The sequence below is a fragment of the Columba livia genome, chromosome 3 (assembly GCF_036013475.1).
Source record: "Columba livia isolate bColLiv1 breed racing homer chromosome 3, bColLiv1.pat.W.v2, whole genome shotgun sequence".
Taxonomy (NCBI): Eukaryota; Metazoa; Chordata; class Aves; order Columbiformes; family Columbidae; genus Columba; species Columba livia.
In genome coordinates this window covers 38,912,285-38,922,261 of record NC_088604.1, presented here as the reverse complement: position 1 = coordinate 38,922,261, position 9,977 = coordinate 38,912,285, and the positions used below count along the sequence as shown (strand labels likewise).

Below are 9,977 nucleotides of genomic sequence, written 5' to 3'. Positions count from 1 at the left end.
TTTCTCTCTGGTATCTTCTGTGTTACCTTTCTCATTTTGCTGTCTCTGTCTACAGGTTTAGTTGCAAACAAGTCAGATACCCAGTCTCCTTGGTTCCTGCCAGCCTACTTAGCTTATATGCATTATGAGCTACAGGCTAGCTCTTGAGCAAAAAGCTACTGAAAAAATACCTTGTACAAAAATATCTAAATTGTATAAAATCCATTACATGCCACAAGCATCCTTAAAAGATGCAACATTTATGTAATTGTGGTATATATGCACACTGTACCTTATGTATTCATATTCAAGTTACAGCTTATACTGGCAGTCACATTTTAAACATTTCTTAATCATCTCCAGGAATGAAGAAAATATTCATATCGATAAATACAGGAAAAAATTATCTGTCACAATGTCTCTTGGACTAAACTAACACATTTTTTATAAGGTAAAAGATTTTCAGGAGACTAGTCAAAGGAGATACTCTACTTAATATTTTCCTTAATAATGCTAATACCAAGAGCTGCTACGAGAAGGATTATTTATTTCAGAATTGCTAAGTGCCAGAAGGTAGAGAAAAAAAATTATGTCCTTTCTTAGAAACAAACAAAACCACCAACCACTAAACATGTACTGGCCTAAATTGAGAAGGGCTGGAATGAAACACCTCATAGATAAGTGGAAATGTGAGAGACAAAAAAAGAAATGGCCAGTGGCCTAGTATCTGGGCCAGAACATTTCATAGTGTATTCCAAGCTGCCATTTTTCACAAAAGGCAGGCCAAGACAAGACGATGGGTTTATCACAAGGGGATGCACGCATGTACATCAAACCATGTGGAGGTGTCTGGGTGAGCTCAGTTGCACTGTATGGTCCTCAAAGGCCCATGTCGTAGTGACCAGGCAGGGGCTTACAGGACAGTATCAGAGCTGCCTTTGCTATTATAACAGAATTTACCCTTTATAGAGGTTTTAATCTCCACTCAATGTGAACTGAAAGCCATTCTGGACTCTGCTGATTGAAAGGGTAACATTGGTACAAACCAGGCCTGAACACACTCACATTGGAGTGGAGTAACTGGAAATGGATTTCTAAAGCAAAAGAGCAGCAATGTAGTGGAGCCTCTGCTCAGCACAGGGGGAGCAAACAGCCCAACTGGGTTCAAGAAGAACCTCGACTTGTCAGTGAAAAGGGGTAGTAAGCTGTACTGAGCATGTCAATTCCTTGGGAGTGCTAGCTTCACTTTCATAGAATCATAGAATAGTTTGGGTTGGAAGGGACCTTCAAAGGTCACCTAGTCCAACCCCCCTGCAATGAGCAGGGACATCTTCAACTAGATCAGGTTGCTCAGAGCCCCGTCCAGCCTGGCCTTGAATGTCTTCAGGGATGGGGCATCTACCACCTCTCTGGGCAACCTGGGCCTGTGTTTCACCACCCTCATGATAAAAAAATTCTTTCTTGTGTCTAGCCTGAATCTCCACTCTTCTAATTTAAAAACCATTACCCCTTGTCGTGTTGTAACACACCCTTCTAAAAAGTCTGTCCCCGTCCTTTTCATAGGCCCCTTTTAAGTATTGAAAGGCCACAATAAGGTCTCCCTAGAGCTTTCTCCAGGCTGAACAATCCCAACTGTCAGCCTGTCTTCATTGTAGAAGTGTTCCAGATGAACTCCTGTTTGCACATAGGTGTTTATATATCATTTAGGTGTCCACTGAGCCAGTACCAATCAATTCACTGCAAGTTTATGTTCCTGGTCCTCCTAATTGGGCTGGCTCCTTGCTCCTTCCCACACAAAACCAAGGCTCATACCAAGCGCATGCTTCCTTGAGAAATACTGCCCTAGTCCTTCCTCAGCTTTCTGTTATTACAGATAACATAACGATGCAACTGTTTGGGAGGCAGAAATGCCTTCAAAGACCTTCACACTCAGTGCTTCCAGTGCTCTTCTGCAGCTGTGGTCCTCCGATGCTGCTGATGAAACTGCCTGATTGGATGGGTGGTGGTTGTCCCAGTGAGAACATTAACATCTCTAACCAGCACTCATGGGGTTTCTAGAAGCCCCATGATCCACTTTGCAGTGGTATCATTCAAGTGTCCTGGCACCTGTGATACAATTTGTACTTGTTCTGAGGTTAAATCTACTGTTACTTGAATTATCCCTTGTTGCTCATGCTCCCCCACATCATTTTTGGGGACTACTTTGATTATAGCCACAGCCATGGGAAACATAATCTATTCAAAGTAGTAAATGGAGAGAACAGGAGTGTGCCTTCTGGGAAATCCTGTAAAGCCAAATCAAAAGGATTGAGTCAAATCCAACGGGCCCAGGGACCAACATCTTTGAGTCTAAACCGTGCCCTGGGAGGTGGAAACATACCCTGCTTTTCTGCCTTGCCCTTTCTGAAGTCTGAATCATCTTCTGGCAAGCCCAATAGTCTGATCCACAAATTGCTTCTCTTTCAATGCTCCCTTCACAGCTGTTTGAACATTTCCACCTGCCACTTACGCCATTCATCATGCTGCCTGGTCTCACGCTCAAAGTGCTGAATGCAAGCTCTGCAGCAGAGACACCCAAATCAGCTCGCTCCCTCAAGCCCTGTTGCCCTTGCTCAGCACTGTCTCCAGTCCTGTTCCTTCAGCAATTTAATTTCATATTTCAATTCCATGTTTTCTAGCTATAAAGCAGCAGTTGTCACTCCAAGTTCTGCAATTCTTCATAAAGCCCATTATGCAGAAACTTGAGTATTGGCTTTAAATTTAGTGTTCTCTTGACAGATTATAAATGTCTTTTCTGCTTTCTTTCAGTGCACCCTCTCACATGAAAGCTTCCCACACCATGAACTGCGTGCATCCTTAAAAGTTCCTCAGGATGGGAGAAGTTTGTTGCCTCCTATCCGCCCTTCTTTGTATTGCCAGTCCCCATTAACAGTCCCCATAAAATCCAAGCTATAAATCTCTAATATGAATAGTTATGACAACACCAAATGCACTGTTGTTCAGCTTTTGTTATTCCTCTTTCAGAATAACAAAATTCTTCTGCAGCCTGTGTCCCCTGCCAGTTTGCATGCCCCCATGAGTCACTTTGCTAGACACCTTCCACTATCTGAAAAAGAACTGTGCAAGCAGATACAATTTAAAAGTATAAAGTCGTAATATGTTGGTTAATACAGGTAGCTATCACTAGCAAGCTACTAGAAGAAGTATTAGCATGCTCACCTCCCTCTTCAAAACACCAGATGAGTCTTCACTGGCCAGTGTCGCCAAACTGCCATTTTCTGACTCTGCCTTTTCCTTACAGCATTTTATACCTTTTCACATCGGTGTTTTTCTCCTGGAGCTCATCTCAACAGCTCTGCCTTCTGCTTTATCTTGCCTGGCTCTGCTGTGCAGCCCTTTCTCATGGTGCAGTGATCCCCTGAGCCTGCTGCACCATGGCCACGGGCCCCAGCAGGCCTGGGCTGTGGAGCCCAAGCAGCTGGAACTGCAGAGGGAGATGGCTTGTTAGCAGGCAGGGGAGAACAGATCAATATGGTGGGCTGGAGCCCAGAGAGTGGTGCAGTTTGCTAGAGACTAGACATGTTTGGCCAGCAGAGACTCTCTCTGGGCTCTCTTGACCTTTGTCATCAGGGATTTAGACCAGTTGCCCACATGGGTCCCTCGTATCATTGAAGGTGATCTAGACACTCCACCTGGCCTTCAGCCATGCTTTGTTTAGAATGGCACCAGTATCCCATATCATGCTTTTCTGCTCCATATGGATGTCTGGCATATCTTAAGATGCCTCATATGACATCAAATGATTATGTGTGTGCAATTGAATCAAGACCTAGATTTCCATTAACCATCTGAGAATGTCCCAGATACCTACAGGGGCTGTTGGAGACATCTGACAACTCAGTATATATTGGTTAATGACACAGTGAGCTTTAATCACCCTTACACTTGTTGTAAAACACTTTTTGAGGAGCTTTGAATTAAGAGCTTGCTCATAAATCTTTTATTCCCATTGCTGAGTCAGTAGGAGCTATATGCAAGCAGCTGTACACAAGCTGGTAAATGCAAGAAGTTCACATCAGAGTCTTGAGTAACATTTTTGGAATGGATGGGGTGGAAAGACTGCTTGATGGCAGTTCAACAGATGCAATCCTGACAGCTTTCCCTCTGGCTGCCATGTAAGTGTGAAGACAGATGCTCCTTTCCCAGAAGGAAGTCTATGGGAGTAAGTTACAGTGAAGGGGAATGGGGAGCAGCTCACATAGAGAAAAAACAAAAAGGAAATCTGGGGCCTGGAGCCCTGAAGAGGGAGGATTGTGGAAAACGGGCTGCCTGCGTCCAAGGCTACGCCTGGCATCTTCTCCCTAAATAGTGGCACAGGAGCAAAATAATTTTTAATCGGACTAGTTCACAACTACTTTCCAACTATCTAGCTCTCTCTGCAATTTGCATAGTAAAGAAAGAATACACACCAGATAACATTTCTGCCATTCTCTGTAGTTGTTAAGGACAGAGTAACTAGATTGGAGAAGTGCAGAGTCACAAGCAGCTGTCACTTGCAGAGCAGCTTCAGCTTGGATTTTTGCCTTTGCACATTTCTTCTAAACCAGGAAACCATCTCAGTTATTACAATGATGATGCCAGAGGGCTGTGAGTCAAGAGACTGGTGTGACTCTTCCTACTCTGCAGAGAAAAAAAAAAAGGTGAAATATTCGTATCTTTATTTTGACCTCACATAGTGTGGACTACTGCAAGATGTTACACAAACTCTGCACTGATGCTCCACTTGCTTGGGCAGTTACAGCAATCTGGTAACTTCTTTCCTCATTCTCTTTATTCCATTTGTGAAATAAAGTTAATTAAGAAGAAGTTGGCAAAGCCTCCCATTTTGTGAGACAGTTGCTTTAGAACTAAGCTTGAAGAAAAGACAGTAATCACTTTCTGAAAAGCACTGTGCATCTGTGCAATTGCTACAAGGCATTGGTTACACAATGCCATGCTTGTTTTTATCAGTGAGGAGGAGGTGCACTTATTGAATCCAGATTTACCAGGTCTGAATTCACATAAGGGATTTTAAATGCTGAGACTGTATTAGTCACCAATGAGCATAATAATGCTTTATCTTCCAAGTGAGTCATATCTGCTCCCACTGATAATACAGGCATATTACTATTAGATTCTTTAATTCCATTAGAGTTTAATTCTGCAGCCAACTGTCTGTATTGAAAGGGCAGCATTATAAATGAAGCAAACCACTCCACGTTTTGTGAACTGGTGAAAGCAGGATGTGAATGCTTTGTACAAGGAACTATTGTATTTTCAAAAGCTTTTGTGATCTCAGGCCTTCTCTAGAAGAAATGATTTGTAGCTGAGTTCATAAGACAGCCTACAAAGCACACAAACTCCACTCTGAACTGACTTTAAGTAATCACTTACCATATAGTATACACTGTTGAAATGTACCTTACCTCGCACAATTATGACCTGCACAGGGAAATAAATAATAATTCAATGTCACATTACCTAGCTTAATTCTGCAAGAATGTACACTGATGCCTCAGACCCAAGTGCAAAAACTGAACTCCTGTGTCACACAGGTGTCCTGCCTACAAGGGAGAGCTTTCGAGAGTAACTCCCTGTTGGGGGGTTCCTGCTCTGGGCTTCTTGGGGTCCATCCCCCCAACTCCACGTGCAGAACTCTTCGATTCCTACTCCCACCTGTTGAGCTCCCCTCTTGGCTCTTTAGCATCAGTTCAACAAGAGTCTTAACTGTTAAAAATAAGCAGCTCTATCAACCGAAATGCTTGTAATTCTATTAAACTGAGGGGAAATGCATTATTCATTTGTATCAGATAGAGACCTATCTATACATACAAAAATACCTAATGATAACTGTCTATAACACAGATGACTTAGCCTAATCTCCCTTTGCAGCTGATAGAGAAAAATAGGAACTTTTAAAGCATGATTTCTTGGATCTACAGCTAACATGTATGCCAGGTAAGATGAACTCTGCTGTAAAAGCTCCTGGTTCTCTCCATTAGCTGTGAATTGCCAATCAGCCCAGAAATGTATATCCATAGTCTGCAATCGTCTAGTGGAATTCTGCCCATATGTTTGCTCTGATTTAGCCTTTTATTCACAGTAGAAATGCCTGCAATTGAAGAATTATGCATTTTATCAGACCTTAATGATTATCAATAATTTTGTAATATTTTTTGTAGCAGAAGGGCCTATATGGTTCTTTGGTCTGAAGCTAGGTGGCTGTGCCAGAATCTTTGTTTTCGTCCAAAAGAAAACAAACTCAGTGCACTACAGGTGCAGAACATAACTAGAAACATGATCAGAAACATCTTATTGGAGACTAGAAATACAAAAGCAAACCTCAAAATTGTTAGGGGGTGTGTGTGTGTGTGTTTTGTTGTTGTTTTGGGTTGGTTTGTTTGTTTTTGTTTGTGGTGGTGGTGTTGTTTTTTTGGGTGGAACTGAAGCCTTACTTCAGTGTAAAACATCTACTAAAGCCAAACAATTTTTAATATTTCGAATTGTCAAAACCGATTATTCTCGCTGTCTTGCAAGCAGCTTGGTGAAGTTGCACAAAATCTTTCTGCAAGGATTAGTGTGGTATTAACGAAAACTTCCTTGCAGCAGTGTTCAAGGGAACTTTCAGTTTCTATATGCTTCAGCTGATCATGTTTATTTTTTCACCAAGCTGGGTCATATGACAGGATACAGAAGCTACATGAAGTGCTGCCAGCATGTGGGATTTGACTGCAGTTTTGCTACTATATTTGGTGCTTGTTTTTTAAAAAGCCACAAGTCCTAGCACAAAATGGCTTATCCATGCAAAAGCCTAAACAAAAGGCAGATGAAAACACAAATCCAAAAGGGATTTTTGATCAGAGGCAGGAAGAGGAGGTAGGTTTGTCACTCCGGACTGGCAGCACTGACTGTGCAAGAGCTCCGCAGTGCCTGCCCCTCGCCTGCCCAAGCAGTTGCTGATGTGTGGGGCTGGGAATTAAGCCCCAGATTTTTACCCATATGCTGACTGACTACCTCACGGGAATTGGCAGGTTCGTCTGGCAACATTCGCCGCCTGCAGCTCTGAACTTCAACTAATATCATGCCTGAAAATGAAAGCAGTCTCATACTACTAGCTCTGTGCAATTTCACATGGCAATTACCCCAGCACCCAGCCAGGCCATGAGGTAGCTTACTTAAAAGAGGAAAATGTGTGCATCCTATCAGTGAATTTCTGTTACTTAAAATTTAAGTCTATTCAGCTTATTTTCAACAGTGTTTAACTGTCATGCAGTTACAGTGACTGTCATTTCTTTTTTTAGCTAAAAGCCCAAGTTTCATGTTAGCTGCAGGTGCTTCCTCCTTGAACTGTATAAAATGATATTTTAAGTGCTGCCAGGGTTAAAGGACAGAACCCAGAAGAGAAAACCAAACTCCACATTACTCTTAACTAGTTCATAACAACTATAATTTCTCAATTCATGATATTATTCACATAATAACACAATTTTTTGAATTACCTTCTGTTAAAGTAGATCCCAGATTTTTTTTTTTTTTAACGTGGAAGTCCAGATCTCTGAAGGAAGGGAAAATCCTGCTCTCCTACTTTGGGGAAGGGCAAGGTTTAGTCGCAGATGGTTCCAGAGCCCTTCTCTCACTGCACAGCGAGATGGTTCCAGCAAATAAGGAAAAAAAGGACATATCTGCTAAGAATGAGAAAAATAGTTTGTAAACATGATGCTGAGTGCCTGCAGCTCACCATCCTGAGCAAGAAGATCAGCTGATGGTAACCAGAGATGCTGAGATGTGATCAAGAGTTGTCATCTATCAAATACAGCCTGGGGTGCTTTTGGTGTAAGAGCAAACTGCAAGGTCTGGCACCATCTCTTCCCTTGTGCTATAAATATTATTCACTCTATACATTATTTGTAGAGGTTTGTCCTGTAATAAGGAAGATCATTATGCCCTTTTGAAAATTCAGCTATTTGTTAAGGTGGAGTAAAGTTGCTTTATTTATTTATTGCTGTTACCAAAATGTCACTATGCAACAGAACAGGAAAGGGAAGGGTAACACCTTGTTTTGCAGTTCTGAAAATATGAGGAGGTGAAAAAAATATACCTACTCAACTGGTTTTGTTTACAATTGTTTCCCATTGCTGTTCAATCAAACAAGGAAAGAGGATAAGAGAAATAAGGCATCAAAAATGAAGAAAATAGTTTTATAAAGATGATTAGGAAGAATATAAATCTAGTGTAGACAAAATTAAGGACCATTCATGAGCTAAAAACAAGAAAAGTTCATGCATGTTTCTTATTTACAGTTTGTAGTGAACTAAAGGGAAACTGAAACTGCTGAGAATATGACCACTTTATTTTTTTAAGTATTTCCATAGCCATAAACTGTTGCAAGTGCTATCCCAAATGTACTGTGGCTGTAACAAGATGGCAGAGAAACAAGTTGTAGGTGTAAACAAATATTCCTCTGGTACTGTGGGATGGACAATGGGATCTGCTCATCAAATCCAACTCTTGCTGATAACTCTTGCCTAAACTAATAGTCCTTGGTATGTGACTTGACTGCAGTCTTTCATGATCCTGAAAACCAACAAACAAGATGCTGTAAAGTCTTCTGGGCGGGGTGTTGGTGGGTTTGCAGGGTTCTGGAAGCCCCTTTTCTAAGTTCCCAGTTTTCAAACCAATCTACTCTTGCTATGAGGTCTTGAGGCACCTCAACCTGTGACCTCTGTGGTTCAAGGCAGATATGAGATGGGGACATTGCAGCCACCGCAGCAGAACTGTGGCCAAGTATAGCATCATGTCCCATCCCATCTCAGCTGTGCCTGGAGCTGCAGTTCTGCTATGGGGCCTGAATGTCATCCATTGCTGCTGGAAACCAGCTGCTTCTTCACACTATGACAGAAAAGGGTGGACAGCTTGTGAATTTTAATTTGTGCAACATAACCATATGAATTCTATGACAAGGTGACCTGCTTCATGGATGAAGGAAAGGCTGTGGGTGTTGCGTACTTAGACTTCAGTAAAGCCTTTGACACTGTCTCCCACAGCATTCTCCTGGAGAAACTGGCAGCTCCTGGTTTGGATGGGCATGCTCTTTGCTGGGTAAAGAACTGGCTGGAGGGCTGGGCCCAAAGAGTTCTGGTGAACGGAGCCAAATCCAGTTGGTGACCAGTCACAACTGGTATTCCCCAGGCCTCAGTATTTGGGCCAGTTTTTTAATATCTTTATCAATGATCTGGATGAGAGGATTGAGTGCACCCTTAATAAGTTTGCAGATGACACCAAGTCAGATGGGAGTATTGATCAGCTGGAGGGTAGGAAGGCCACACAGAGGGATCTGGACCAGCTGGATCGTTGGGCTGAGGCCAATTATATGAGGTTTAACAAGGCCAAGCGCCAGGTCCTGCACTTGGGTCACAACAACCCCAGGCAGCGCTACGGGCTCAGGGAAGAATGGCTGAAAAGCTGCCTGGAGGAAAAGGATCTTGGGGTGTTAGGCAACAGTGGCTGAACATGAGCCAGCCGTGTGCCCAGGTGGCCAACAGGGCCAACAGCATCCTGGCTTGTGTCAGGAATAGCGTGGCCAGGAGGACTAGGGGAGTGATTGTGCCACCGTACTTGGCGCTGGTGGTGCTGCACCTTGAATCCTGTGTTCAGTTTTGGGCCCCTCACTACAAGAAAGACATTGAGGTGCTGGAGGCAGTTCAGAGAAGGGCAATGAAGCTGGTGAAGGGTCTGGAGCACAAGTCTGATGAGGAGCAGCTGAGGGAACTGGGGCTGTTTAGCCTGGAGAAAAGGAGGCTGAGGGGAGACCTTATCACTGTCTACAACTCCCTGAAAGGAGGTTGTAGCATGGAGGGTGTTGGTCTCTTCTCCCAAGTAGCAAGTGATAGGACAATAGGAGATGACCTCAAGTTGCACCAGGGGAAGTTTAGATTGGATATTAGAAAAAAATTATTAAT

General features: G+C 42.8%; 1 long non-coding RNA gene across 1 annotated transcript; it reads right to left on the bottom strand.

Moving 5' to 3' along the window:
* Positions 1–4,107: 4,107 nt before the first annotated feature.
* Positions 4,108–7,755, bottom strand: LOC110358460 (uncharacterized). Its single transcript, XR_002412898.2, has 3 exons — positions 7,518–7,755; positions 4,449–4,659; positions 4,108–4,340 (listed from the first exon to the last, which is right to left on the bottom strand). It is a non-coding gene; the product is annotated as an uncharacterized LOC110358460 (long non-coding RNA).
* Between the last annotated feature and the right edge of the window lie 2,222 nt (positions 7,756–9,977).